This window comes from Meleagris gallopavo, chromosome 1 (genome assembly GCF_000146605.3).
Source record: "Meleagris gallopavo isolate NT-WF06-2002-E0010 breed Aviagen turkey brand Nicholas breeding stock chromosome 1, Turkey_5.1, whole genome shotgun sequence".
In the NCBI taxonomy this organism is placed as follows: domain Eukaryota; kingdom Metazoa; phylum Chordata; class Aves; order Galliformes; family Phasianidae; genus Meleagris; species Meleagris gallopavo.
Window position 1 is genome coordinate 81355878 of NC_015011.2, and position 9325 is coordinate 81365202.

Below are 9325 nucleotides of genomic sequence, written 5' to 3' on the forward strand. Positions count from 1 at the left end.
CCTGCGCCAAGCCTGGACCCCACGCCTGGAAACTTCATGCATTCCCCTGGCAACAGATTCACTTTCCAAAACAAAATGAACTAAAACAGAATCATTTCCTATGAACGAATTTGGGACGGAATATAAAGCACAGGCAGGGAAATATATATATGACATATTTGAAAAAGCAGAGAGAAAGATTTCATCTAGCATCCAGCTGACTGCAAAAGAGAGTCAGTAGCCCCAAAAAGAAAGGCATAACACACAAACACATTTTATGCTGGCCAAGGTGAGAAAGGAAGAGCTGTAGGTACAGGGGTGACAGCTACTTTAGGATCAAAGGAGAAGGCTGAGAGGAAACTATAAAACTAACTTCAGATCTGGATGGGGGAGGCTGTGTGAAAGGGAAAAACTTAATTAAATGTGGCAAACAATGACTATTTTTTCTGGGAAAGGAACAGTGGTGATTCTACTTTCAACATACCACACCTGAGCAAACATTATCCAAAGATGGCCTGAGTTAGGACTTCATCGCCAGTGTGGAAATGCAGATCTAGCCTTCACTTCAAAGCCTAAGAAAAGTAATTGCAGGGGAGGAACTGGCTTGCCACTCATGCTCGGTATAAATCCCATCCCTTGCAGAGTATCTTGAATGGATAGCTGCTGGGCATTGCTGAAGATACAACCATTTCATTCCTGCATTTTTAACCAAAAAAAAAAGGGGGGGGGGGAAAAAGGAAGAAGGAATTGGAAGGGACCTCAAAAGATCATGGAGTCCAGCCTCCATACCCTACAATAGATCACACAGGTAGACATCTAGCTGAGCCTTGAATATCTCCATAGAAGGAGATGTCACATCCTCTCTGGGCAACCTGTTCCAGTGCTCCATCACCATAAAGTAATTCTTCTGCATGTTAATACGGAACTTTTGTGTTCAAGGTTTTGGATGCTACTCTTTGTCCTATTGCAGTGCACCACTGAGAAATATCGATTTGCCTCCTACCTTTCTTTAGATATTTATAAACATTTATCAGATCCCCTCTCAGTCTTCTTTTCTTCAGGCTGGGCAGACCCAGGTTACTTAGTCTTTCCTCATACAGAAGATACTCCAGGCCCTTTATCATCTTTTTGGCCCTCTGCTGTACTTCTTCCAGGAGATCCCTGTCTTTTTTGAACTGGGGACCCCAGAACTGGACAAAGTATTCTAAATGTTGCCTCACCAGGGCAAAGTAGAGGGAGAGGATCACCTCCCTTGACCTGCTGGTCATACTCTTCTTAATGCACCCCCCCTTCTTGGCCACAAGGACACAATGCTGACTCATGGCCAACCTGTTGTTCACCAGGACCCTGAGGTGCTTCCACGCAGAGCTCCTCTCCAGCAGGTCAGCCCCTAATGCATGCAGTTATTCCTCCCCAGGTGCAAGACTCTACACTTGCTCTTGTTACACCTCATCAGGTTCCTCCCTGCTCAACTCTCCAGTCTGTCCAGGAGAAAGAGTGAATGGCAGCACAGCCTTCCAGTGTGTCAGCCAATCCTTCCAGCTTTGTATCATCAGCAAACTTGCTTCCAGGTTGTTGATGAAGATGTTGAACACGACTGGACCCAGCACCAACCCCTGGGGAACACAGCTAGGTACAGGCCTCCAACCAGACTCTGCACCACTGATGACAACCCTGTGAGCTCTGCCAGTCAGCCACTTCTCAATTCACCTCACTGTCTCCTCATCTATCCCACATTTTCTAAGTTTCATAACAAGGGTGTTGTGGGAGATAGTGTCAAACACCTTGCTGAAGTCAAGGTATACAACGTCCACTCAACATCCACTGCTCTCCCCCCATCTACCAGCCAGTGATGACATCATAGAAGGCTATTAGGTTGGTCAAGTATGATTTCCTCTTGGTGAACACATGTTGACTACTGATAACCTTCTTCTCTTCCAAATGCTTGGAGATGGCATCCAGAATATTTTATTCTATCAATATTTTGTTCAGTTGTTTCAGCACCTTTCAGAGCATCTGCCAGGCGAAACACTGTCATTAATATAACTTAGGGAGAAAACATGGGCATCAACAGCATAGGGTGGTCCACGGGTCACCAGATATAGGTTGCCCCCCATTGACAAGTACCCTGCAAACCATCAAGCCAGGAAGCAACAGCAGATTCCAACCACAGCCCAGGGTTTTATAGTAAGAGGAGATTTTCTGCAGCCAGCTTGTTCCTGGGAGAAGAAAGTAGCAAGCTCTACACCAGTTCAGAGAAAGGAAAAGGAGTACAAGAAAAGGCCAATTTGACTAGAATGCTGTTGTTGACCTCAAGAACAAGAAAGTTATGCATAGAGAGTGGAATCCAAGCTAGATTACTAAGAATTAGTATACAATTATAGCAAAAGCAAGGACAGCCAAAATCAGAAAGTCTATGTAAAAAAAAAAAAAAAAAAAGAGCTGAGGAATTATAGACCAATGAATTGAATTTCACTTACAGGAAATAATTCTGGAATGAATAATAAAAAACCTATTTGTAAGAAACTGGAATGTAACAGGATGAGCAAAAACCAATATTAGCTTCACAGTCTAGTCTTGACAAACCCATCTAATTTCCTTTTAAAACAAGGAGACAGACCTCATAGGCCAGTAAGAAGAAGCAGATGTTAGTATTTTTATTTGTTAAGACTTTAGACACTAGCTTGCCTGAAATTCTCATAAACCAGCAAGGAATGTGTGGTCTATTGATTGCAGTATTGGTACCCAGATGGTTGAGAATAGGACTTTGCTCTCCAGTACAGGAACACATTGAATAGACATCCACAGGTTTCTTTCTGAGTCTGACTCCCATCAGTTAGGGCTATGGATTCTGAACTAGAAGAAAGATGATTAAATTCATCCAAAGCTGAAAGGATCTGCAAGTGCACTGAAGACAGGAACAGAACTTTTTTTTTAAAACAGCTTCATGAATTAGAGAGTCGGAAAGAAAAAAGGAAGGACACAGTAGGAATCCATGAAAGACACAATAATTGACTACAAAATATGGATATGGTACTACTGAAGCTGAGGTTTAGAGCAGATTAAAACCTGAACTGTTTGTCATCATTGCTATACTCTTGGAAAAGGACAAAAAAGACCTAATTAGATACAGTCTAGAAGAAAACAAGAATAATAATCAGAGATCTAGAGAATATAACCTGTGAGGAAAACCTGAAAGAACTGGTGAAGTTTAGCTTTAAGAAAATAAGACCAACAAGGAAGCACAAAATGTCTTAAGGTTGACACAAAGGGGGAAAGGTGTTGGTCAGTTCAACTGGCCTATAATGGAAGTGTTAAGAAACCATAACAGACTTAATCTGTAAGAAGAATTTAGGGTTGATGTTATGAAACTAAATAGGGGCAAATAGATGGAAGCAATGCATGAAGTATCCAGCTGTGAAGCCTCTGTGTGTGGAATGCTTGAAGAACAGGCTGGATAGCTGACAGGAATGACATAAGTGTCCGGCCTCGGGGATCTGGAGGGAGAACAGAGATTTCAGTGCCTCTTCTGAGGGAGGCTGAGGACAAGGGCTGGGAATGGTCGATCCAAAATGGAGGACCTTGCTACAAGCATTCAGTGGGTCTGGCAGGTTGGGAAGTACACCAAGAAGTTCCTCTTTGCCCTTCCTCAGCCTGCACTCTGTAAACATCCTTCCCCCTCTGCACTTTCTCCCTGCATAGTCACATCACTGCAGTAGGTGCCTCAGACCTTTTTGCACATCTGAGGAGTGGAGAGAGCCAGTCCAGACTACAGGGAGGAAAGGAGGCAAGAGCAAGCCTGAGAGCACTACAAAAGCTGGAAAGTAGGGCCTGCTGCTCCCAGTGCCATTGGTTATGATGGGGTGGGTGAAAAAGCTCTTCCTGCTGCAAAAAGAAGCTCCCTATAGTCAGAGCCACAAGTGGTGAAAGAAGCAGTGATTTATGCCCACAGGAGGTGAGAAACCAGTGGTTTGCATTCACATTTTCTCAGTAAATGCACCAATTTCCTCTGGATGAAGCAAGGGGAAAGGTGGCAAGTCTGGAACCCAAGGCAAGCATCTATGTTATGTATGCATTACAGCATTGTGCAGATCCCAGTGTGAGGTGTTTGTTTTTATTTCTTTCTCACAACAGGCATTACAGTATATGTCAAAGACAATCTGCATCTCTAGACTGATCTTTACAAGGTTCTTGCACTGGTTACAGGGCAGCAATGTAAACAGAAGATTACTGGTGACCACAAGGAGAAACAGGCAGAACAAACTAAGAGCCAGAGAACTAAAAGTTATTCTAGTCTGCAAGCACCGCTGTGTTACTTCTGTTCCAAGAAATGCCTGCACTTATAAGTTCAGAATTGCACTATGGGGAACCACACTTTTAAGATTAAAACATATTATAAACCTGCATATCATCCTTGGATGGCAGATTAGAGGTTACTAAGTGTTCATATGCAAAAGTAACTTGCAGGCATATCAGTGTAATCAGATGACCACCACTTTTTTTTCTGTATTCCCATCCCAAATTCAAACTGAAATCTATACTCTGCCCTGACAACCAAGCACTTCAGGACCTCTGAATTGTGCTTTCTGTTATTTGTGATCAAAAGGAAATTGTTCCCCACTGACATGATGGTAGAGACTCAGCATTGCAGATGGTAAGTGATAGCTGAATCTCTTTGAACTGAGAGCTACAATACACTCTTGAAAGAAAACAATAAACTCAATCCCAACATTAAATGAGAAGCTAGCCCTTTAAACATTTAACATCAATAATGACCAACAGAAAATGTAGGGCAAAATATTCAGCTCACCTAAATTTAGGTTTCAATGAAGGCAAAAGTACCAGCACATCAACTAAGAATGTATGTCAGCTAAGCAACCTGGACCTACAAGCACACTGAGTTCAATCCGAATGACTTGCCTTCAATGGAAGAAAGATTAGTTTTAAGTGTTTTCCTGGCCTTCTGGGTGTTAACAGATCATTTGTTGAATGGTAGTCTCACATTTGTTGCTAATTATTTCTACTAATAATTTTCCCTTGCATTAGCAACTCATCAGAAATGCACATGAAAGCACAAGTCTTCTCTTTCCTTTCATGTTTTCATTGGCAAAAACCCACCATCTCTGAATATTTACTTTCATTTGACTGAACACTGGTGATGTGTACAGACCACGACAACCAAGAGACTTCACAACACAATATGTGCAGCAGATTATATTCCTATAGGTCAAACACTCTTCCAGCATTAACCAGCACTCCAGTTCCATAGTGGAGCAATGTAGGTACGTATGTAGGAGCTAGCTCAAATACCCTTTTTCTCCCACTTCTGCCTTGTAGGCCACATCCAGAACACATCACAGTGCTGCACCTCCCATTTCACCTTAGGCACAAGCACAGTATGCTGCATTTCTACACAAGTTGTTGGCCTTGTCTCCTGTTGGGCCCTGTCTCCCCTGCAAGGATGCTCTCTCCCTATGTACCAAGCGTTCGTGTAAACAAGAACATTCAGCCAAACTGCAATGCATCCAGGGGGAAATGACAAATGCTCTCTTTGTCGCAGAAGTGGCCCCATTGTCAGAAATCAGAAGAATCATTTCCCGGTTACAGTAGCTTTCAGATACATTGTTGATCCAACTTCAACTCCAAAATAAAGACGCTGAGAGTGATATATTGGCTATTCTCTTTCACTGACTGACCACTTGAGAGTAAGAATGCAGCTCTTGGAGGCTAAACACAAGGGCTTGAAGAGCTCGGCTGTATTTTCTTCCACTTAAAACTGGAAGAGGTGAATAGCTGGTGAAAGTGGGGAGGAGATTGATGGCTTTGGAAACTGCAAGGCCCTCTCCCTACATGGGACAGCTTTGGTACAGCCAGCCAGCTTTGAGTCTGACCTTGCCCTCTCTGACTTGACAGCAACCTCAACCCTGACCTTGGAAAGACCACCCTTTTCCTGGCAGAAGCACAGATTAGGGAACAAGGAAAAAAATCGAGTGGGGATCAGGTGAAGATAATTCTATTCCACAGGAGAGGACAGTCCGTGAGGCATGTAGAAGGTGGGTGTCCTTCTCATGCTTTAGCACTCACTCATTATCTCCAGATATGGTCTGAAACTGACTGACTCATCACAGTTGTGCTCAGTGCACCTTCTCACCTCCTCTGCTGAAAGCCCCTCTTCTCTGCACTGTGGATGTCGTGAGAGCAGCCAGACAACATCCCTGATGGAATGCTGAGCCCCTAATTCTCCAAAAGTCATAAAAAATCCCAAACAGGCTCTTTCCAGATCGAAATCTTTTATTTCAGTAGCATGAGCCCCAAATCCATCTTGTAATTCTCTGCTTCCCCCTGCAAGGAAACCAGCCCCTTTCCCAGGAGTTGCCTCCCCTCTGCTTTCCCTTTCCCATAACCAGCCATCCTTCACCCCTCTGTTTCTGTAAAACACTCAGCACACACAGCAGCTGGGGGGGGAGGGACTGAGGGGCTGGTGGAAGCCACTCAGATTTCACATTTATTTAATAGCCGTGGCTGTGCTTGTTTGATTTATCTTCACACATACGTTTGACAGATATGGTCTCATAAAAACTCCACAGAGTAAAAACACCAAAAAGGCCTGCAGCCATACTGTGTTAGCATGCAGTCTGGCTCTAGCTCTGGAGCAAAGCAGAGATCAAGCTTGCTACAGCTGGCAGCAGTACAGAAACAGAAAACTTTGGAGTCTGTAGCACCCAAAATGAAGTATGCTCAGCTGTAGCTGGACACGGGTTCCTCAGGTGGTGTTAGTGTCTGTTCAGAAAATAGAAATTCCCAATTCCCTCTTATCTCAGAATATCCCACTGTACTTTATAGAAATTGCTTCATTCAAAGAAACTTGCATTTTGGGGGGGCTAATCTCATCCTACTTACAAATCTTGTGGGATACTGCTGTGTTCAGAATATCTCACAAAAGCTTATGATACTTATTGCATTTCAAAAAAGCTTTCCCAAGCCACAGCATGGAAGAAGCTTGCTTTGCCCTTAACCTGTGAGGAACTTTGGAGCTTGCTGTATTTGAATTGTTCCAAAAATTCTTTTAAAAATTTAAGGTCTATTTAGAAAGTTTCCTTCAAACTGACATGGTTCTGATAAATACATTTTCACTGGAGTGGAGCTGACTTCGTACAATTTGTGCACAGAGACTCTATTATGTAGTTCAGGATACAGACTCTACAAAAGCACAACCTACTGTAAAATATGCATATTTCAGAGTATTTTTTGTTAAAGGGAAACACACCTGAAACTCTCATTCCGAGCATCAAGAGAAGCAAAGTAAAATAACTGTAAATGAAGTCACTGGAGTGTTACTGTTGCTCAAAGGTCGGATTCCAGGTGCATTCAGGTGGTGTTTTATTATGCATATAAATAACAGGCTCTCCCCACCAAGTCTCCAAGCTGGCAACACAGGGCTGAGTGAAAGACCCTGTGTTCCAACCTGCTACTGCAATGGCTGCTCCAGTTCTTTGTACGCTAGTCCCATGTATAAAATAACACTCTTAAGACTTACCAGTAGCAGGAATATAACACAGCCCCTGGTCTGTTAACAAAAGCAAATGTAAAGACCTAGGTATCAGCCCCATAATTATCTCAGCTGGTGAAAACCACTGAAGAAAATTAGTGGGAAAAGCTGTGACTGTTTCTCTGTGGGCAGATAAGATACCTGTGGTTCCCCCTTTCATTAGAGACGGTTTTTCCTTAGCTACAGAAACACCATATTTTCTGTTTTAAGCAAATAACTAACAATCTCGCAAGCATCCCTGCCTTCAGGACAGGTTCTTCTGCTTTCCAAGTTTTGTGCTTACCAGACAGGGATTACACGGCCTTAGTGTTTTCTCCTCCTCTTGCTCTGTTGCTGACTGATGACAAACTTCAGTCAATTTCGTACGTAGTAAGGACACACTCTCACACAGAAAGCCAGCTCCCCACTGAATACCTTCCTGCATTTGGGCAGAGATCACCTGCCCAAAAAAATCACTGGGATCATCTAGTCCAACCATCAACCCATAACCACCATGCCCATTAGACTATGTCCAACACAGCTCCTTTTAGGAAGAAACCAGCCATTACCAGAGGCAGTTCCTTTCTCATCCAGTGCCAGAACAGGGCAGAAGAATCTCCCTTTGAAAGATCTGGGTGACATGGAAGGGCATAGGGCAGGCACTGAAATGACCGCACACAAGTTCAGGTTGTCACAAGAACACGGGCTGTATCTCCCACGTACAGAGAGACAGGAAAGGAGGCTGCCCTCCCTCTGAAGGTACAGGTACTGACCGGGCATTTCCATTCCTTCCTTTTCTTTTTGGATATGTATAGAGCCACGAGCAAAGTACTGACAAGCAGTCAACGAATTCAGTTGCTGGTTGGCTGTGCTGGACTTTGGGAGCTGCGGGGTGAAAGTGATGCATGGAAATTAAGCTAATTTTAAACTGCAGGCAAGAGAAGAGACTTGCTAGCAGTTACTTAAGAGAAGCTGCTGACTGTTTGAATACCATTAAGAAGATTAATGTCAGCCCGCAGAACCACTGAAAAATTAGGGCTGAAAGGGACCTCGAAAGGTCAGACCAGTCCATCCCTCTTACCCAAGGCAGGATCACCTAGGGCTCGGGCATCTCTGACAGATGTTGCCGAACTTGATCTTAGAGCTCTCCACTCCCCAGGCAGTCTATTCTTTATTACCCCTGTCATTAGAAAGTTTTTCCTAACATCTAAATTGAGCCTTTCCTGCTGTGATTTAAGCCTTGTTGTTTTTTTTTTCTTTTTTTTTTCTCCTCCACCACAAATGAGGAGTAAAGATTGTGCTTTTATGTGCTTGTAGAGTTCAGTTCTCCCCTCCTTTGGGTTGAGTATTTCAGTTCTTTCAACCTCTCACGGCAGGTAATGGTTCCTTGGCTTCCAGCTGTTCTCCCTGCTCTACTCTGTGCTGGATCCAATTACGCCACATCTCTTCTCATTTTCCATCACCTCAACACCGTGACATAGCTGACTCGCACTCAGTGTTTGATCCATTTCCTGAAGAACTGCTCGTTAACCCAACACTTGGTCCTTGAGGAGCCGCGTTGCTGCTGCAGTGTAAGATTTTCCACTCTCCCAGCAATTGGCTGACGGCTTCTTCCAGACCCTTTTCCCAGTTTGCCCAAATAATTTTTAATTCTAATCCAGTCCAACGCCGTATCCGCTTTTGCTTCATACATAAAAATATCCCCCCCTCACCCTTTCTGACAGAAGAATAAAACTTAAGCCTAATCCAGATGAACCAGCACCCTGCGAGGCCCGCAGCGCCCACCCTCACGGTGGGGCGGGCGGCACGGCCCGAGGC